We start from the raw sequence: 22,555 nt of genomic DNA on the forward strand, positions 1-22,555 counted from the left end.
GCAAACACCCCTAGCATTCCCTGGCAGAGAGACATTAGGAAAAAACCCAGGGGAGTCGAGCTAAGGCATTCCGTTAGAACCCACGCGCTGTCGACCGTTGGTGGAACCTCCCCACGCTCAGTATTCTGGAACCATTGTCAGTGCGTGGGGGAGCTCGAGAGACAACTCCACACAGCTCTCTTCAGTCAGAGGTGTTCCCTGTTAGGGGGAATTCTGTGAAATATCTTCCCTGAACTTGGGGAGGCAGCCTATGTCACTGGGATTGCCTGCAGACCCCCCTAGCATTCCCTGGCACAGAGACATTAGGTAAAAACTCAGGGGTGTCGAGCTTAGGCATTCCGTCAGAACCCACGCGCTGTCGACTGTTGGTGGAACCTCCCCACGCTCAGGATTCCGGAAACATTGTCAGTGCGTGGGGATCTCGAGAGACAACTCCACGCAGCTCTCTTCAGTCACAGGTGTTCCCTTTTACGGGAAATTCTGAGAAATAACTTCCCTGACCTTGGGGAGGCAGCCTCTGTCACTGGGATTGCCTGCAATACCCCCTAGCATTCCCTGGCACAGAGACATTAGGAAAAATCCCAGGGGAGTTGAGCTAACGCATTCCGTTAGAACCCAGCGCTGCCGACAGTTGGTGGAACCTCCCCACGCTCAGGATTCCGGAACCATTGTCAGTGCGTGGGGGAGCTCGAGAGACAATTCCACGCAGCTCTCTTCAGTCACAGGTGTTCCCTGTTAGGGGGAATTCTGAGAAATACCTTCCCTGACTTTGGGGAGGCAGCCTCTGTCTCTGGGATTGCCTGCAAACCCCCCTAGCATTCCCTGGCCCAGAGAAATTAGGAAAAAACCCAGGGGAGTCGAGCTTAGGCATTCCGTTAGAACACGCGCTGCCGACCGTTGGTGGAACCTCCCCACGCTCAGGATTCCGGAACCATTGTCAGTGCGTGGGGAGCTCGAGAGACAACTCCACGCATCTCTCTTTAGTCACAGGTGTTCCCTGAACGGGGTAGTCCGAGAAATAAATTCCCTGGCCTTGGGGAGGCAGCCTCTGTCACTGGGATTGCCTGTAAACCCCCCTAGCATTCCCTGGCAGAGAGACATTAGGAAAAAACCCAGGGGAGACGAGCTTAGACATTCCGTTAGAACCCACGTGCTGCCGACCGTTGGTGGAACCTCCCACTCTCAGGATTCTGGAAGAATTGTCAGTGCATGGGGAGCTCGAGGGACAACTCCACGCAGCTCTCTTCAGTCACAGGTGTTCCCTGTTTGGGGGAATTCTGAGAAATAACTTCCCTGACCTTGGGGAGGCAGCCTCTGTCACTGGGATTGCCTGCAATACCCCCTAGCATTCCCTGGCACAGAGACATTAGGAAAAACCCAGGGGATTCGAGCTTAGACATTCGGTAGAACCCTCGCGCTGCCGACCATTGGTGGAACCTCCCCACGCTCAGGGTTCCAGAACCATTGTCAATGCGTGGGGAGTTCGAGAGACAACTCCATGCAGCTCTCTTCAGTCACAGGTGTTCCCTGTTAGGGGAATTCTGAGAAATACCTTCCCTGAACTTGGCGAGGCAGCCTCTGTCACTGGGATTTCCTGCAAGCCCCCCTAACATTCCCAGGCACAGAGATATAAGGATAAACCCAGGGGAGACGAGCTTAGGCATTTCGTTTGAACCAAAGCGCTGCCGACCGTTAGTGGAACCTCCCCACGCTCTGGATTCCGGAACCATTGTCACTGCGTGGCGGATCTCGAGAGAAAACTCCACGCAGCTCTCTTCAGTCACATGTGTTCCCTGTTTGTGGGAATTCGGAGAAATAACTTCCCTGAACTGGGGGAGGCAGCCTCTGTCACTGGGAATTCCTGCAAACCCCCCTAGCATTCCCTGGCACAGAGACATTAGGAAAAAACCCAGGGGAGTCGAGCTTAGGCATTCCGATGGAACCCACGCGCTGCCGACAGTTGGTGGATCCTCCCCAAGCTCAGGATACCGGAACCATTGTCAGTGCGTGGGGAACTCGAGAGAAAACTCCACGCAGCTGTCTTCAGTCACAGGTATTCCCTGTTACGGGGAATTATGAGAAATAACTTCCCTGACCTTGGGGAGCAGCCTCTGTCACTGGGATTGCCTGCAAACCACCCTAGCATTCCCTGGCACAGGAACATTAGGAAAAAACCCAGGGGAGTCGAGCTTAGGCATTCCGTTTGAACCCACGGGCTGCCGACCGTTGGTTTAACCTCCCCACGCTCAGGATTCCGGAACCATTGTCAGTGCGTGGGGGAGCTCGAGAGACAACTCCACGTAGCTCTCTTCAGTCACAGGTGTTCCCTGAACGGGGAAGTCCGAGAAATACATTCACTGACCTTGGGGAGGCAGCCTCTGTCCCTGGGATTTCCTCCAAACCCCCCTAGCATTCCCTGGCACAGAGACATTAGGAAAAAACCCAGGGGAGTCGAGCATAGGCATTCCGTTAGAACCCACGCGCAGCCGACCGTTGGTGGAACCTCCCCACGCTCAGGATTCCGGACCCATTGTCAGTGTGTGGGGAGCCCGAGAGACAACTCCACGCAGCTCTCTTCCGTCACAGGTGTTCCCTGTTAGGGGGAATTCTGAGAAATATCTTCCCTGACCTTGGGGAGGCAGCCTCTATCACTGGGATTGCCTGCAAACCCCCCTAGCATTCCCTGGCACAGAGACATTAGGAAAAAACCCAGGGGAGTCGAGCTTATGCATTCCGTTAGAACCCACGCGTTGCCAACCGTTGGTGGAACCTCCCCACGCTCAGGATTCCGGAACAATTGTCAGTGCGTGGGGAGCTCGAGAGACAACTCCACGCATCTCTCTTTAGTCACAGGTGTTCCCTGAACGGGGTAGTCCGAGAAATAAAATCCCTGGCCCTGTGGAGGCAGCCTCTGTCACTGGGATTGCCTGTAAACCCCCCTAGCATTCCCTGGCAGAGAGACATTAGGAAAAAACCCAGGGGAGACGAGCTTAGACATTCCGTTAGAACCCACGCGCTGCCGACCGTTGGTGGAACCTCCCACTCTCAGGATTCCGGAACAATTGTCAGTGCATGGGGATCTCGAGGGACAACTCCCCGCAGCTCTCTTCAGTCACAGGTGTTCCCTGTTAGGGGGAATTCTGAGAAATACCTTCCCTGACCTTGGGGAGTCAGCCTCTGTCACTGGGATTGCCTGCAAACCCCCCTAGATTTCCCTGGCACAGAGACATTAGGAAAAAACCCAGGGGAGTCGAGCTTAGGCATTCCGTTTGAACCCACGCGCTGCCTACCGTTAGTGGAACCTCCCGAGGCTCAGGATTCCGGAAACATTGTCAGTGCGTGGGGAGGTCGAGAGACAACTCCACGCAGCTCTCGTCAGTCACAGGTGTTCCCTGTTAGGGTGAATTCTGAGAAATACCTTCCCTGAACTTTGGGAGGCAGCCTCTGTCCCTGGGATTACCTGCAAACACCCCTAGCATTCCCTGGCACAGAGACATTAGGAAAAAACACAGGGGAGTCAAGCTTAGGCATTCCGTTAGAACCCACGCGCTGCCGACAGTTGGTGGAACCTACCCATGCTCAGGATTCCGGAACAATTGTCAGCGCGTGGGGAGCTCGAGAGACAACTCCACGCAGCTCTCTTCAGTCACAGGTGTTCCCTTTTAGGGGGAATTCTGAGAAATAACTTCCCTGACCTTGGGGAGGCAGCCTCTGTAACTGGGATTAACTGCAAATCCCCTAGCATTCCCTGGCACAGAGACATTAGTAAAAGACCCAGGGGAGACGAGTTTAGGCATTCCGTTAGAACCAACGTGCTGCCGACCGTTGGTGGAACCTCCCCATGCTCAGGATTCCGGAACCATTGTCAGTGAGTGCGGAGCTCGAGAGACAACTCCACGCAGCTCTCTTCAGTCACAGGTGTTCCCTGAACGGGGTAGTCCGAGAAATACATTCCCTGTACTTGGGGAGGAATCCTCTGTCACAGGGATTGCCTGTAAACCCCCCTAGCATTCCCTGGCACAGAGACATTAGGAAAACACCCAGGGGAGTCGAGCTTAGGCATTTCGTTAGAACCCACGCGCTGCCGACCGTTGGTGGAACCTCCCCACGCTCAGGATTCGGAACCATTGTCAGTGCATGGGGGAGCTCGAGAGACAACTCCACGCAGCTCTCTTCAGTCACATGTGTTCCCTGTTTGTGGGAATTCGGAGAAATAACTTCCCTGAACTTGGGGAGGCAGCCTCTGTCACTGGGAATTCCTGCAAACCCCCCTAGCATTCCCTGGCACAGAGACATTAGGAAAAAACCCAGGGGAGTCGAGCTTAGGCATTCCGATGGAACCCACGCGCTGCCGACAGTTGGTGGATCCTCCGCACGCTCAGGGTTCCACAAAAATTTTCAGTGCGTGGGGAGCTCGAGAGATAACTCCATGCAGCTCTCTTCAGTCACAGGAGTTCCCTGTTAGGGGGAATTCTGATAAATACCATCCCTGACCTTGGGGAGGCAGCCTCTGTCACTCTGATTGCCTGCAAACCTCCCTAGCATTCCCTGGCACAGAGACATTAGGAAAAAACCAAGGGGAGTCGAGCTTAGGCATTCCGTTAGAACCCACGCTCTGCCGAGCGTTGGTGGAACCTCCCCACGCTCAGGATTCCGGAACCATTGTCAGTGCGTGGGGAGCTCGAGAGACAACTCCTCGCAGCTCTCCTTACTCACAGGTGTTCCCTGTTAGGGGGAATTCTGAGAAATATCTTCCCTGACCTTGGGGAGGCAGCCTCTGTCACTGGGATTGCCTGCAAACCCCCCTAGCATTCCCTGGCTCAGAGAAATTAGGAAAAAACCCAGGGGAGATGAGCTTAGGCATTCCATTAGAACCCAACCACTGCCGACCGTTGGTGGAACCTCCCCACGCTCAGGATTCGGAACCATTGTCAGTGCATGGGGGAGCTCGAGAGACAACTCCACGCAGCTCTCTTCAGTGACAGGTGTTCCCTGTTAGGGGGAATTCGGAGAAATACCTTCCCTGAACTTGGGCAGGCAGCCTCTGTCACTGGGATTGCATGCTAACACCCCGAGCATTCCCTGGCACAGAGACATTAGGAAAAAACCCAGGGGAGTCGAGCTCAGGCATTCCGTTAGATCCCACGCAATGCCGACCGTTGGTGGAACCTCCCCACGCTCAGGATTCCTGAACCATTGTCAGTGCGTGTTGGAGCTCGAGAGACAACTCCACGCAGCTCTCTTCAGTCACAGGTGTTCCCTGAACGGGGAAGTACGAGAAATACCTTCCCTGACTTTGGGGAGGCAGCCACTGTCACTGGGATTTCCTGCAAACCGCCCTAGCATTCCCTGGCACAGAGACATTAGGAAAAAACACAGGGGAGACGAGCTTTGGCTTTCCGTTAGAACCCACGCGCAGCCGACCGTTGGTGGAACCTCCCCACGCTCAGGATTCCGGAACCATTGTCAGTGCGTGGGGGAGCTCGAGAGACAACTCCACGGAGCTCTCTTCAGTCACAGGTGTTCCCTTTTAGGGGGAAATCTGAGAAATAACTTCCCTGACCTTGGGGAGGCAGCCTCTGTCACTGGGATTGCATGCAAACCTCCACAGCATTCCCTGGCACAGAGACATTAGGAAAAAACCCAGGGGAGTCGAGCTTAGGCATTCCGTTAGAACCCACGCGATGCCGACCGTTGGTGGAACCTCCACACGCTCAGGATTCCGGAGCCATTTACAGTGCATGGGGAGCTCGAGAGACAACCCCTTGCAGCTCTCCTCACTCACAGGTGTTCCCTGTTAGGGGGAATTCTGAGAAATTCATTCCCTGACCTTGTGGAGGCAGCCTCTGTCAATGGGATTGCCTGCAAACCCCCCTAGCATTCCCTGGCACAGAGACATTAGTAAGAATCCCAGGGGAGACGAGCTTAGGCATTCCGTTAGAACCCATGCGCTGCCGAACTTTGGTGGAACCTCCACACGCTCAGGATTCCGGAACCATTGTCAGTGCGTGGGGGAGCTCGAGAGAAAACTCCACGCAGCTCTCCTTACTCACAGGTGTTCCCTGTTAGGGGGAATTCTGAGAAATATCTTCCCTGACCTTGGGGAGGCAGCCTCTGTCACTGGGATTGCCTGCAAACAACCCTAGCATTCCCTGGCTCAGAGAAATTAGGAAAAAACCCAGGGGAGATGAGTTTAGGCATTCCGTTAGAACCCACGCGCTGCAGACCATTGGTGGAACCTCCCCACGCTCAGGATTCGGAACCATTGTCAGTGCATGGGGGAGCTCGAGAGACAACTCCACGCAGCTCTCTTCAGTGACAGGTGTTCCCTGTTAGGGGGAATTCGGAGAAATACCTTCCCTGAACTTGGGCAGGCAGCCTCTGTCACTGGGATTGCCTGCAAACACCCCGAGCATTCCCTGGCACAGAGACATTAGGAAAAAACCCAGGGGAGTCGAGCTTAGGCATTCCGTTTGATCCCACGCAATGCCGACCGTTGGTGGAACCTCCCCACGCTCAGGATTCCGGAACCATTGTCAGTGAGTGGGGGACCTCGAGAGACAACTCCACGCAGCTCTCTTCAGTCACAGGTGTTCCCTGAACGGGGAAGTACGAGAAATATCTTCCCTGACTTTGGGGAGGCAGCCACTGTACTGGGATTTCCTGCAAAGCGCCCTAGCATTCCGTGGCACAGAGACATTAGGAAAAAACACAGGGGAGACGAGCTAAGGCATTCCGTTAGAACTCACGCGCTGCCGACCGATGGTGCAACCTCCCCATGCTCAGGATTCCGGAACCATTGTCAGTGCGTGGGGAGCTCGAGAGAGAACTCCACGCAGCACTCTTCAGTCACAGGTGTTCCCTGTTAGGGGGGAATTCTGAGAAATTCATTCCCTGACTTTGTGGAGGCAGCCTCTGTCACTGGGATTGCCTGCAAACCCCCCTAGCATTCCCTGGCACAGAGACATTAGGAAGAATCCCAGGGGAGACGAGCTTAGGCATTCTGTTAGAACCCACGCGCTGCCGAACGTTGGTGGAACCTCCCCACGCTCAGGATTCCGGAACCATTGTCAGTGCGTGGGGAAGCTCGAGAGAAAACTCCACGCAGCTCTCTTCAGTCACAGGTGTTCCCTGAACGGGGAAGTTCGAGAAAAAACTTCCCTGAACTTGGGGAGGCAGCCTCTGACACTGGGATTGCCTGCAAACTCCCCTAGCATTCCCTGGCACAGAGACATTAGGAAAAGACCCAGTTCAGACGAGCTTAGGCATTCCGTTAGAACCCACGCACTGCCGACCGTTGGTGGAACCTCCCCACACTCAGGATTCCGGAACTATTGTCAGTGCGTGGGGGAGCTCGAGAGACAACTCCACGCAGCTCTCTTAAGTCACAGGTGTTCCCTGAATGGGGAAGTCCAAGAAATACATTCACTGATCTTGGGGAGGCAGCCTTTGTCACTTGGATTGCCTGCAAACACCCCTAGCATTCCCTGGCATAGAGACATTAGGAAAAAACCCAGGGGAGTTGAGCTTAGGCATTCTGTTAGAACCCACGCGCTGCCGACAGTTGGTGGAAATTCCCCACGCTCAGGATTCCGGAACCATTGTCAGTGCATGGGGAGCTCGAGAGACAACTCCACGCAGCTCTCTTCAGTCACAGGTGTTCCCTGTTAGGGGGAATTCTGAGAAATACCTTCCCTGACCTTGGGGAGGCAGCCTCTGTCACTGGGATTGCCTGCAAACTCCCCTAGCATTCCCTGGCAAAGAGACATTAGGAAAAATCCCAGGGGAGTCGAGATAAGGCATTCCGTTAGAACCCACGCGCTGCCGACCGTTGGTGGAACCTCCCAACACTCAGGATTCCGGAACCATTGTCAGTGCATGGGGGAGCTCAAGACACAACTCCACGCAGCTCTCTTCAGTCTCAGGTGTTCACCGTTAGTGGGAATTCTGAGAAATAGCTTCCCTGACATTGGGGAGGCAGCCTCTGTCCCTGGGATTGCCTGCAAACCCCCCTAGCGTTCCCTGGTAGGGAGACATTAGGAAAAAACCCAGGGGAGTCGAGCTTAGGCATTCGTTTAGAACCCAAGCGCTTCCGACCGTTGGTGGAACCTCCCCACGCTCAGGATTCCGGAACAATTTTCAGTGCGTGGGGAGCTCGAGAGACAACTCTACGAAGCTCTCTTCAGTCACAGGTGTTCACCGTTAGGGGGAATTCTGAGAAATAGCTTCCCTGAATTTTGGGAGGCAGCCTCTGTCCCTGGGATTGCCTGCAAACCCCCCTTGCATTCCCTGGCAGAGAGACATTAGGAAAAAACCCAGGGGAGTCGAGCTTAGGCATTCGGTTAGAACCCAAGCGCTGCAGACAGTTGGTTGAACCTCCCACTCTCAGGATTCCGGAACAAGTGTCAGTGCGTGGGGGGCTCGAGAGACAGCCCCACGCACCTCTCTTCAGTCACAGGTGTTCCCTGTTAGGGGGAATTCTGAGAAATACCTTCCCTGACCTTGGGGAGGCAGCCTCTGTCACTGGGATTGCCTGCAAACCCCCCTAGCATTCCCTGGCACAGAGACATTAGGAAAAAACCCAGGGGAGTCGAGCTTAGGCATTCCGTTTGAACCCACGCGCTGCCGACCGTTTGTGGATCTTCCCCACGCTCAGGATTCCGGAAATATTGTCAGTGCGTGGGGAGCTCGAAAGACAACTACACGAAGCTCTCTTCAGTCACAGGTGTTCCCTGTTAGGGGGAATTCTGAGAAATAACTTCCCTGAACTTGGGGAGGCAGCCTCTGTCTCTGGGATTGCCTGCAATACCCCCTAGCATTCCCTGGCACTGAGACATTAGGGAAAACCCTGGGGAGTCGAACTTAGGCATTCCGTTAGAACCCACGTGCTGTCGACTGTTGGTGGAACCTCCTCACGCTCAGGATTCCGGAAACATTGTCAGTGCGTGGGATACCTCGAGAGACAATTCCATGCAGCTCTCTTCTGTCACAGGTGTTCACTGTTAGGGGGAATTCTGAGAAATAACTTCCCTGACCTTGGGAAGGCAGCCTCTGTCACTGGGATTTTGCAAACCCCCTAGTATTCCCTGGCACAGAGACATTAGGAAGAATCCCAGTGGAGACGAGCTTAGGCATTCCGTTAGAACCCACGCGCTGCCGACCATTGGTGGAACCATCCCAGGCTCAGGATACCGGAACCATTGTCAGTGAGTGGGGGAGCTCGAGAGACAACTCCTCGCAGCTCTCTTCAGTCACAGGTGTTCCCTGTTAGGGGGAATTCTGAGAAATACCTTCCCTGACCTTGGGGAGGCAGCCTATGTCACTGGGATTGCCTGCAAACCCCCCTAGCATTCCATGTCACAGAGACATTAGGAAAAAACCCAGGGGAGTCGAGCTTAGGCATTCCGTTAGAACCCACGCGCTGCCGACCGTTGGTGGAACCTCCCCAAACTCAGGATTCCGGAAACATTGTCAGTGCGTGGGGAGCTCGAGAGACAACTCCACGCAGCTCTCTTCAGTAACAGGTGTTCTCTGTTAGGGGGAATTCTGAGAAATAACTTCCCTGAACTTGGGGAGGCAGCCTCTGTCTCTGGGATTGCCTGCAATACCCCCTAGCATTCCCTGGCACTGAGACATTAGGGAAAACCCTGGGGAGTCGAACTTAGGCATTCCGTTAGAACCCACGTGCTGTCGACTGTTTGTGGAACCTCCTCACGCTCAGGATTCCGGAAACATTGTCAGTGCGTGGGATACCTCGAGAGACAATTCCATGCAGCTCTCTTCAGTCACAGGTGTTCACTGTTAGGGGGAATTCTGAGAAATACCTTCCCTGACCTTGGGGAGGCAGCCTCTGTCACTGGGATTTTGCAAACCCCCTAGTATTCCCTGGCACAGAAACATTAGGAAGAATCCCAGTGGAGACGAGCTTAGGCATTCCGTTAGAACCCACGCGCTGCCGACCATTGGTGGAACCACCCCAGGCTCAGGATACCGGAACCATTATCAGTGAGTGGGGGAGCTCGAGAGACAACTCCACGCAGCTCTCTTCAGTCACAGGTGTTCCCTGATAGGGGGAATTCTGAGAAATAATTTCCCTGACCTTGGGGAGGCAGCCTGTGTCATTGGGATTGCCTGCAAACACCCCTAGCATTCCCTGGCACAGAGACATTAGGAAAAAACCCAGGGGAGTCGATCTTCGGCATTCCGATAGAACCCACGCGCTACCGAACATTGATGGAACCTCCCGACGCTCAGGATTCCGGAACCATTGTCAGTGAGTGGGGAGCTCGAGGGACAATTCCACGCAGCTCTCTTCAGTCACAGGTGTTCCCTGTTAGGGGGAATTCTGAGAAATACCTACCCTGACCTTGGGAATGCAGCCTCTGTCCCTGGGATTCCCTGCAAACCCCCCTAGCATTCCCTGGCACAGAGACATTAGGAAAAAACCCAGGGGAGTCGAGCTTAGGCATTCCATTAGAACCCACGCGCTGCCGACCGTTGGCGGAACCTCCCCACGCTCAGGATTCCGGACTTATTGTCAGTGCGTCGGGAGCTCGAGAGACAACTCCTCGCAGCTCTCTTCAGTCACAGGTGTTCCCTGTTAGGGGGAATTCTGAGAAATACCTTCCCTGACCTTGGGGAGGCAGCCTATGTCACTGGGATTGCCTGCAAACCCCCCTAGCATTCCATGTCATAGAGACATTAGGAAGAATCCCAGTGGAGACGAGCTTAGGCATTCCGTTAGAACCCACGCGCTGCCGACCATTGGTGGAACCACCCCAGGCTCAGGATACCGGAACCATTGTCAGTGCGTGGGGGAGCTCGAGAGACAACTGCACGCAGCTCTCTTCAGTCACAGGTGTTCCCTGTTAGGGGGAATTCTGAGAAATAATTTCCCTGACCTTGGGGAGGCAGCCTCTGTCATTGGGATTGACTGCAAACACCCCTAGCATTCCCTCGCACAGAGACATTAGGAAAAAACCCAGGGGAGTCGAGCTTAGGCATTCCGATAGAACCCACGCCCTGCCGAACATTGATGGAACCTCCCAACGCTCAGGATTCCGGAACCATTCTCAGTGCGTGGGGAGCTCGAGAGACAACTCCACGCAGCTCTCTTCAGTCACAGGTGTTCCCTGTTAGGGGGAATTCTGAGAAATACCTTCCCTGACCTTGGGGAGGCAGCCTCTGTCTCTGGGATTGCCTGCAAACCCCCCTAGAATTCCCTGGCCCAGAGATATTAGGAAAAAACCCAGGGGAGTCGAGCTTAGGCATTCCGTTAGAACCACGCGCTGCCGACCGTTGGTGGAACCTCCCCACGCTCCGGATTCTGGAACCATTGTCACTGCGTGTGGGAGCTCGAGACAACTCCACGCAGCTCTCTTCAGTCACAGGTGTTCCCTGTTAGGGGGAATTCTGAGAAATATCTTCCCTGACATTTGGGAGGCAGCCTCTGTCACTGGGATTGCCTGCAAACACCCCTAGCATTCCCTGGCACAGAGACTTTAGGAAAAAACCCAGGGGAGTCGAGCTTAGGCATTCCATTGGAACCCACGTGCTGCCTAACATTGGTGGAACCTCCCCACGCTCAGGATTCCGGACCCATTTTCAGTGCGTGGGGAGCTCGAGAGACAACTCCACGCAGCTCTCTTCAGTCACAGGTTTTCTCTGTTAGAGGGAATTCTGAGAAATACCTTCCCTGATCTTGGGGAGGCAGCCTCTGTCACTGGGATTTCCTGCAAACCCCTCTAGCATTCCCTGGCAGCGAGATATTAGGAAGAATCCCAGGGGAGACGAGCTTAGGCATTCCGTTAGAACCCACGCGCTGCCGACCTCTGGTGGAACCTCCCCACACTCAGGATACCGGAACCATTGTCAGTGCGTGGGGGAGCTCGAGAGACAACTCCACGCAGCTCTCTTCAGTCACAGGTGTTCCCTGAATGGGGAAATCCAAGAAATATATTCACTGACCTTGGGGAGGCAGCCTCTGTCACTGGGATTGCCTGTAAACACCTCTAGCATTCCCTGGCACAGAGAGATTAGGAAAAAACCCAGGGGAGACGAGCTTAGGCATGCTGTTAGAACCCACGCGCTGCCGAACGTTGGTGGAACCTCCCACTCTCAGGATTCCGGAACAAGTGTCAGTGCGTGGGGAGCTCGAGAGACAACCCCACGCACCTCTCTTCAGTCACAGGTGTTCCCTGTTAGGGGGAATTCTGAGAAATATCTTCCCTGACCTTGGGGAGGCAGCCTCTGTCACTGGGAATGCCTGCAAACCCCCTTAGCATTCCCTGGCACAGAGACATTAGGAAAAAACCCAGGGGAGTCGAGCTTAGGCATTCCGTTTGAACCCACGTGCTGCCGACCGTTGGTGGAACTTCCCCACGCTCAGGATTCCGGAAACATTGTCAGTGCGTGGGGAGTTCGAAAGACAACTTCACGCAGCTCTCTTCAGTCACAGGTGTTCCCTGTTGGGGGGAATTCTGAGAAATATCTTCCCTGACCTTGGGGAGGCACCCTCTGTCACTGGGATTGCCTGCAATACCCCCTAGCATTCCCTGGCACTGAGACATTTGGGAAAACCCAGGGGAGTCGAGCTTAGGCATTCCGTTAGAACCCACGTGCTGTCGACTGTTGGTGGAACCTCCTCAGGCTCAGGATTCCGGAACAATTGTCAGTGCGTGGGGAGCTCGAGAGACAACTCGACGCAGCTCTCTTCAGTCACAGGTGTTCCCTGTTAGGGGGAATTCTGAGAAATAACTTCCCTGACCTTGGGAATGCAGCCTCTGTCCCTGGGTTTTCCTGCAAACCCCCCTAACATTCCCTGGCAGAGAGACATTAGGAAAAAACCCAGGGGAGTCGAGCTAAGGCATTCCGTTAGAACCCACGCGCTGCCGACCGTTGGTGGAACCTCCCCACGCTCAGTATTCTGGAACCATTGTCAGTGCGTGGGGAGCTCGAGAGACAACTCCACACAGCTCTCTTCGGTCAGAGGTGTTCCCTGTTAAGGGGAATTCTGTGAAATATCTTCCCTGAACTTGGGGAGGCAGCCTATGTCACTGGGATTGCCTGCAGACCCCCCTAGCATTCCCTGGCACAGAGACATTAGGAAAAAACTCAGGGGTGTCGAGCTTAGGCATTCCGTTAGAACCCACGCACTGTCGACTGTTGGTGGAACCTCCCCACGCTCAGGATTCCGGAAAAATTGTCAGTGCGTGGGGATCTCGAGAGACAACCCCACGCAGCTCTCTTCAGTCACAGGTGTTCCCTGTTAGGAGTAGTCCGAGAAATAAATTCCCTGGCCTTGGGGAGGCAGCCTCTGTCACTGGGATTGCCTGTAAACCCCCCTAGCATTCCCTGGCAGAGAGAAATTAGGAAAAAACCCAGGGGAGTCGAGCTTAGGCACTCCGTTAGAACCAACGCACTGCCGACCATTGGTGGAACCTCCCCACGCTCAGGATTCCGGAACCATTGTCAGAGCATGGGGAGCTCGAGACACAACTCCACGCAGCTCTCTTCAGTCACAGTTGTTCCCGGTTAGGGGGAATCCTGAGAAATAAATTCCCTGATCTTGGGGAGGCAGCCTCTTTCACTGGGATTGCCTGCAAACTCCCCTAGCATTCCCTGCCAAAGAGACATTAGGAAAAAACCCAGGGGAGTCGAGCTTAGGCATTCAGTTAGAACCCACGCGCTGCCGGCCGTTGGTTTAACCTCACCACGCTCAGGATTCCGGACAAATTGTCAGTGCGTGGGGAGCTCGAGAGACAACTCTACGCAGCTCTCTTCAGTCACAGGTGTTCCCTGTTAGGGGGAATCCTGAGAAATAACTTCCCTGACCTTGAGGAGGCAGCCTCTGTCACTGGGATTGCCTGCAAAACCCCTAGCATTCCCTGGCACAGAGACATTAGGAAAAACACTGGGGAGTCGAGTAAGGCATTCCGTTAGAACCCACGCGCTGCCAACCTTTGGTGGAACCTCCCCACGCTCAGGATTCCAGAAAAATTGTCAGTGCGTGGGGGAGCTCGAGAGACAACTCCACGCAGATCTCTTCAGTTGCAGGTGTTCCCTGATAGGGGGAATTCTGAGAAATAACTTCCATGACCTTTGGGAGGCAACCTCTGTCACTGGGACTGCCTGCAAACCCCCCTAGCATTCCCTGTCACAGAGATATTAGGAAAAATCCCAGGGGAGTCGAGCTTATGCATTCCGTTATAACCCACGCCCTGCAGACCATTGGTGGAACCTCCCCACGCTCAGGATTCCGGAACAATTGTCAGTGTGTGGGGAGCTCCAGAGACAACTCCACGCAGCTTTCTTCAGTCACAGGTGTTCCCTGTTAGGGGGAATTCTCAGAAATACCTTCCCTAACCTTGGGGAGGCAGCCTCTGTCACTGGGATTGCCTGCAAATCCCCATAGCGTTCCCTGGCACAGAGACATTAGGAAAAAACCCAGGGGAGTCGAGCTTAGGCATTCCGTTAGAACCCACGTGCTACCGACCGTTTGTGGAACCTCCCCACGCTCAGGTTTCCGGAACCATTGTCATTGCGTGGGGAGCTCGAGAGACAACTCCACGCAGCTCTCTTCAGTCACAGGTGTTCCCTGAACGGGGAAGTCCGAGAAATATCTTCCCTGACCTTGGGGAGGCAGCCTCTGTCACTTTGATTGCCTGCAAACCCCCCTTGCATTCCCTGGCACAAAGACATTAGGAAAATCCCAGGGGAGGCGAGCTTAGGCATTCCGTTAGAACCCACGCGCTGCCGACCGTTGGTGGAACCTCCCCACGCTCAGTATTCCGGAACCATTGTCAGTGCGTGGGGAGCTCGAAAGACAACTCAACGCAGGTCTCTTCAGTCACAGGGGCTCCCTGTTAGGGGGAATTCTGAGAAATACCTTCACTGACTTTTGGGAGGCAGCCTCTGTCACTGGGATTGCCTGTGAACCCCCCTAGCATTCCCTGACACACAGACATTAGGAAAAATCCCAGGGGAGACGAGCTTAGGAATTCCGTTAGAACCCACGCGGTGCCGACCGTTGGTGGAACCTCCCCACGCTCAAGATTCCGGAAACATTGTCAGTGCGTGGGGAGCTCGAGAGACAACTCCACGCAGCTCTCTTTAGTCACAGGTGTTCCCTGTTAGGGGGAATTCTGAGAAATACCGTCCCTGACCTTGGCGAGGCAGCCTCTGTCACTGGGATTCCCTGAAAACCCCCCTATCATTCCCTGGCCAGAAACATTAGGAAAAAAACCAGGGGAGTCGAGCTTACGCATTTGTTTAGAACCCACGCGCTGCCGATCATTGGTGGAACCTCCCCACGCTCAGGATTCCGGAACCATTTTCAGTGCTTGGGATACCTCGAGAGACAACTCCACGCAGCTCTCTTCAATCACAGGTGTTCCCTGAACGGGGAAGTCCGAGAAATAACTTCCCTGAACTTGGGGAGGCAGCCTCTGTCACTGGGATTTCCTGCAAACACCCCTAGCATTCCCTGGCACAGAGACATTAGGAAAAAACCCAGGGGAGACGAGCTTAGGCATTCCGTTAGAACCCACGTGCTGCCGACCGTTGGTGGAACCTACCCACGCTCAGGATTCCGGAACTATTGTCAGTGCGTGGGGAGCTCGAGAGACAACTCCACGCAGCTCTCTTCAGTCACAGGTGTTCTCTGAACGGGGAAGTCCGAGAAATAACTACCCGGAAATTGGGGAGGCAGCTTCTGTCCCTGGGATTGCCTGCAAACCCCCCTATCATTCCCTGGCACAGAGACATTAGGAAAAAACCCAGGGTAGTCGAGCTTAGGCATTCCGTTAGAACCCACGCGCTGCCGACCGTTGTTGGAATCTCCCCACGCTCAGGATTCCGGAAACATTTTCAGTGCGTGGGGGAGCTCGAGAGACAACTCCACGCAGCTCTCTTCAGTCACAGGTGTTCCCTGTTAGGGGGAATTCTGAGAAATAGCTTCCCTGACCTTGGGGAGGCAGCCTCTGTCACTGAGATAAGCTGAAAACCCCCCTAGCATTCCCTGGCACAGAGACATTAGGAAAAACACTGGGGAGTCGAGCTAAGGCATTCCGTTAGAACCCACGCGCTGCCAACCGTTGGTGGAACCTCCCCACGCTCAGGATTCCAGAACCATTGTCAGTGCTTGGGGGAGCTCGAGAGACAACTCCACGCAGATCTCTTCAGTTGCAGGTGTTCCCTGATAGGGGGAATTCTGAGAAATACCTTCCATGACCTTTGGGAGGCAGCCTCTGTCACTGGGATTGCATGCAAACCGCCCTAGCATTCCCTGGCACAGAGACATAAAGAAAATACCAAGGGGAGACGAGCTTAGGCATTCCGTTCGAACCCACGCGCAGCCGACACTTGGTGGAACCTCCCACTCTCAGGATTCCGGAACAACTGTCAGAGCGTGGGGAGCTCGAGAGACAACTCCACGCACCTCTCTTCAGTCACAGGTGTTCCCTGTTAGGGGGAATACTGAGAAATACCTCCCCTGACCTTGGGGAGGCAGCCTTTGTCACTGGGATTGACTGCAAACCCCCTAGCATTCCCTGGTACAGAGACATTAGGAAAAAACCCAGGGGAGACGAGCTTAGGCATTCCGTTAGAACCCACGCGCTGACGACCATTGATGGAACCTCCCCACGCTCAGGATATCGGAACCATTGTCATTGCGTGGGGAGCTCGAGAGACAACTCCACGCAGCTCTCTTCAGTCACAGGTGTTCCCTGAACGGGGAAGTCCGAGAAATACCTTCCCTGACTTTGGGAGGCAGCCTCTGTCACTGGAATTGCCTGCAAACCCGCCTAGCATTCCCTGTAACAGGGACATTAAGAAAATCACAGGGGAGAAGAGCTTAGGCATTCCGTTAGAACCCATGCGCTACCGACCGTTGGTGGAACCTCCCCACGCTCAGGATTCCGGAACTATTGTCAGTGCGTGGGGGAGCTCGAGAGACAACTCCACGCAGGTCTCTTCATTCACAGGGGCTCCCTGTTAGGGGGAATTCTGAGAAATACCTTCCCTGAATTTTGGGAGGCAGCTTCTGTCACTGGGATTGCCTGCAAACCCCCCTAGCATTCCCTGGCACAGAGACATTAGGAAAAACCCTGGGGAGTCGAGCTAAGGCATTCCGTTAGTACCCACACGCTGTCAACCTTTGGTGGAACCTCCCCACGCTCAGGATTCCGGAAACATTTTCAGTGCGTGGGGGAGCTCGAGAGACAACACCACGCACCTCTCTTCAGTCACAGTTGTTTCCTGAACGGGGAAGTCCGAGAAATACATTCCCTGACCTTGGGGAGGCAGCCTCTGTCACTGGGATTGCCTGCAAACCGCCCTAGCATTCCCTGGCACAGAGACATTAGCAAAAGACCAAGGGGAGACGAGCTTAGGCATTCCACTCGAACCCACGCGCTGCCGACCCTTGTTGGAACCTCCCACTCTCAGGATTCCGGAACAAGTGTCAGTGCGTGGGGAGCACGAGAGACAACTCCACGCACCTCTCTTCAGTCACAGGTGTTCCCTGAACGGGGAAGTCCGAGAAATACCTTCCCTTACTTTGGGAGGCAGCCTCTGTCACTGGAATTGCCTGCAAACCCCCCTAGCATTCCCTGTAACAGGGACATTAACAAAATCCCAGGGGAGAAGAGCTTAGGCATTCCGTTAGAACCCACGCGCTGCCGACAGTTGGTGGAACCTCCCCACGCTCAGGATTCCGGAACCATTGTCAGTGGGTGGGGAGCTCGAGAGACAACTCCACGCAGCTCTCTTCAGTCACAGGTGTTCCCTGTTAGGGGGAATTCTGATAATTACCTTCCCTGATATTGTGGAGGCAGCCTCTGTCACTGGGATTGCCTGCAAACCGCCCTAGCATTCCCTGGCATAGAGACATTAGGAAAAGACCTAGGGGAGACGAGCTTAGGCATTCCGTTCGAACCCACGCGCTGCCGACCCTTGGTGGAACCTCCCACTCTCAGGATTCCGGAACAAGTGACAGTGCGTGGGGAGCACGAGAGACAATTCCACGCACCTCTCTTCACTCACAGGTGTTCCCTGTTAGGGGGAATTCTGAGAAATACCTTCCCTGACCTTGGGGTGGCAGCCCCTGTCACTGGGATTTCCTGCAAACCCCCTAGCATTCCCTGGCACATAGACATTAGGAAGAATCCCAGGGGAGACGAGATTAGGCATTCCGTTAGAACCCACGCGCTGCCGAAATTTGGTGCAACCTCCTCACGCTCAGGATTCCGGAACAAAGGTCAGTGCGTGGGGGAGCTCGAGAGTCAACTCCACGCAGCTCAGTTCCGTCACAGGTGTTCAGTGTTCGGGGGAATTCTGAGAAATACCTTCCCTGACCTTGGGTAGGCAGCCACTGTCACTGGGATTGCCTGCAAACCCCCTAGCATTCCCTGGCACAGAGACATTAGGAAAAACCCAGGGGAGTCGAGCAAAGGCATTCCGTTAGAACCCACGAGCTGCCGACCGTTGGTGGACCCTCCCCACGCTCAGGATTCCGGAACCATTGTCATTGCGTGGGGGAGCTCGAGAGGCAACTCCACGCAGGTCTCTTCATTCACAGTGGCTCCCTGTCAGGGGGAATTCTGAGAAATACCTTCCCTGACTTTTGTTAGGCAGCCTCTGTCACTGGGATTGCCTGTGAACCACCCTAGCATTCCCTGACACACAGACATTAGGAAAAATCCCAGGGGAGACGAGCTTAGGCATTCCGTTAGAATCCACGCGGTGCCGACCGTTGGTGTAACCTCCCCACGCTCAAGATTCCGGAAAAATTGTCAGTGCTTGGGGAGCTCGAGAGACAACTCCACGCAGCTCTCTTTAGTCACAGGTGTTCCCTGTTAGGGGGAATTCTGAGAAATACCTTCCCTGACCTTGGCGAGGCAGCCTCTGTCACTGGGATTTCCTGCAAACACCCCTATCATTCCCTGGCACAGAAACATTAGGAAAAAAACCAGGGGAGTCGAGCTTAGGTATTTGGTTAGAACCCACACGCTGCCGAACATTGATGGAACCTCCCCACGCTCAGGATTCCGGAACCATTGTCAGTGCGTGGGGGATCTCGAGAGACAACTCCACGCAGATCTCTTCAGTCACAGGAGTTCCCTGATCGGGGTAGTCCGAGAAATAGCTTCCCTGATTTTGGGGAGGCAGCCTCTGCCACTGGGATTGCCTGCAAACCCCCCTAGCATTCCCTGGCACAGAGACATTAGGAAAATACCCAGATGAGTCGAGCTTAGGAATTCCGTTAGAACCCACACCGTGCCGACCGTTGGTGGAACCTCCCCACGCTCAGGATTCCAGAACCATTGTCAGTGCGTGGGGGACCTCGAGAGACAACTCCACGCAGATCTCTTCAGTTGCAGGTGTTCCCTGATAGGGGGAATTCTGAGAAATACCTTCCATGACCTTTGGGAGGCAGCCTCTGTCACTGGGACTGCCTGCAAACCCCCCTAGCATTCCCTGTCACAGAGACATTAGGAAAAATCCCAGGGGAGTCGAGCTTATGCATTCGGTTAGAACCCACGCCCTGCAGACCATTGGTGGAACCTCCCCACGCTCAGGATTCCGGAACAATTGTCAGTGCGTGGGGAGCTGGAGAGACAACTCCATGCAGCTCTCTTCAGTCACATTTGTTCCCTGTTAGGGGGAATTCTGAGAAATACCCTCCCTTATCATGTGGAGGCAGCCTCTGTCACTGGGAGTTCCTGCAAACAACCATAGCATTCCCTAGCACAGAGACATTAGGAAAAATCACAGGGGAGTTGAGCTTAGGCATTCCGTTTGAACCCACGTGCTTTCGACCGTTGGTGGAACCTCCCCACGCTCAGGGTTCCGGAACAAATGTCAGTGCGTGGGGGAGCTCGAGAGACAACTCCACGCAGCTCTCTTCAGTCACAGGTGTTCCCTGAACGGGGAAGTCCGAGAAATATTTTCCCTGACCTTGGGGAGGCAGCCTCTGTCACTGGGATTGCCTGCAAACCGCCCTAGCATTCCCTGGCACAGAGACATTAAGAAAAGACCAAGGGGAGACGAGCTTAGGCATTCCGTTCGAACCCACGCGCTGCCGAAATTTGGTGGAACCTCCCCACGCTCAGGATTCCGGAAGAAGTGTCAGTGCGTGGGGGAGCTCGGGAGACAACTCCACGCAGCACTCTTCAGTCACAGGTGTTCCCTGTTAGGGGGAATTCTGAGAAATACGTCCCCTGACCTTGGGGAGGCAGCCTCTGTCACTGGGATTGCCTGCAAACCCCCTAGCATTCCCTGGCACAGAGACATTAGGAAAAAACCCAGGGGAGACGAGCTTCGGCATTCCGTTAGAACCCACGCGCTGCCGACTATTGATGGAACCTCCCCACACTCAGGATTCCGGCACCATTCTCAGTGCGTGGGGGAGGTCGAGAGGCAAATCCACGCAGGTCTCTTCATTCACAGGGGCTCCCTGTTAGGGGGAATTCTGAGAAATACCTTCCCTGAATTTTGGGAGGCAGCCTCTGTCACTGGGATTGCCTGCAAACCCCCCTAGCATTCCCTGGCACAGAGACATTAGGAAAAACCCTGGGGAGTCGAGCTAAGGCATTCCGTTAGTACCCATGCGCTGTCAACCGTTGGTGGAACCTCCCCACGCTCAGGATTCCGGAAACATTTTCAGTGCGTGGGGGAGCTCGAGAGACAACTCCACGCAGCTCTCTTCAGTCACAGTTGTTCCCTGAACGGGGAAGTTCGAGAAATACATTCCCTGACCTTGGGGAGGCAGCCTCTGTCACTGGGATTGCCTGCAAACCGCCCTAGCATTCCCTGGCACAGAGACATTAGGAAAAGACCAAGGGGAGACGAGCTTAGGCATTCCGTTCGAACCCACGCGCTACCGACCCTTGTTGGAACCTCCCACTCTCAGGATTCCGTAACAAGTGTCAGTGCGTGGGGAGCACCAGAGACAACTCCACGGACCTCTCTTCAGTCACAGGTGTTCCCTGTTAGGGGGAATTCTGAGAAATACCTTCCCTGACCTTGGGGAGGCAGCCTCTGTCACTGGGATTGCCTGCAAACACCCTCGCATTCCCTGGCACAGAGACATTAGGAAAAACCCAGGGGAGTCGAGCTAAGGCATTCCGTTAGAACCAACGCGCTGCCGATCTTTGGTGGAACCTCCCCACGCTCAGGATTCCGGAACCATTGTCATTGCGTGGGGGAGCTCGAGAGACAACTCCACGCAGCTCTCTTCAGTCACAGGTGTTCCCTGTTAGGGGGAATACTGAGAAATACCTCCCCTGACTTTGGGGAGGCAGCCTTTGTCACTGGGATTGACTGCAAACCCCCTAGCATTCCATGGCACAGAGACATTAGGACAAAACCCAGGGGAGACGAGCTTAGGTATTCTTTTCGAACCCACGCGCTGCCGACCCTTGGTGGAACCTCCCACTCTCAGGATTCCGGAACAAGTGACAGTGCGTGGGGAGCACGAGAGACAATTCCACGCACCTCTCTTCAGTCACAGGTGTTCCCTGTTATGGGGAATTCTGAGAAATACCTTCCCTGACGTTGGGGTGGCAGCCTCTGTCACTGGGATTTCCTGCAAACCCCCCTAGAATTCCCTGGCCCAGAGACATTAGGAAGAATCCCAGGGGAGTCGAGATTAGGCATTCCGTTAGAACCCACGCGCTGCCGAAATTTGGTGGAACCTCCCCACGCTCAGGATTCCGGAACAAATGTCAGTGCGTGGGGGAGCTCGAGAGTCAACTCCACGCAGCTCTGTTCCGTCACAGGTGTTCAGTGTTCGGGGGAATTCTGAGAAATACCTTCCCTGACCTTGGGGAGGCAGCCTCTGTCACTGGGATTGCCTGCAAACCCCCTAGCATTCCCTGGCACAGAGACATTAGGAAAAACCCAGGGGAGTCGAGCAAAGGCATTCCGTTAGAACCCACGCGCTGCCGACCGTTGGTGGAACCTCCCCACGCTCAGGATTCCGGAACCATTGTCAGTGCGTGGGGGAGCTCGAGAGGCAACTCCACGCAGGTCTCTTCAGTCACAGTGGCTCCCTGTTAGGGGGAATTCTGAGAAATACCTTGCCTGAATTTTGTTAGGCAGCCTCTGTCACTGGGATTGCCTGTGAACCACCCTAGCATTCCCTGAGACACAGAAATTTGGAAAAATCCCAGGGGAGACGAGCTAAGGCATTCCGTTAGAACCCACGCGGTGCCGACCGTTGGTGGAACCTCCCCACGCTCAAGATTCCGGAAACATTGTCAGTGCTTGGGGAGCTCGGGAGACAACTCCACGCAGCTCTCTTTAGTCACAGGTGTTCCCTGTTAGGGGGAATTCTGAGAAATAACTTCTCTGACCTTGGCGAGGCAGCCTCTGTCACTGGGCTTTCCTGCAAACACCCCTATCATTCCCTGGCACAGAAACATTAGGAAAAAAACCAGGGGAGTCGAGCTTAGGCATTTGGTTAGAACCCACGCGCTGCCGATCATTGGTGGAACCTCCCCACGCTCAGGATTCCGGAACCATTGTCAGTGCGTGGGGGATCTCGAGAGGC

This window comes from Vicugna pacos, unplaced genomic scaffold (genome assembly GCF_048564905.1).
Source record: "Vicugna pacos unplaced genomic scaffold, VicPac4 SAC-SAT, whole genome shotgun sequence".
Classification (NCBI taxonomy): Eukaryota; Metazoa; Chordata; class Mammalia; order Artiodactyla; family Camelidae; genus Vicugna; species Vicugna pacos.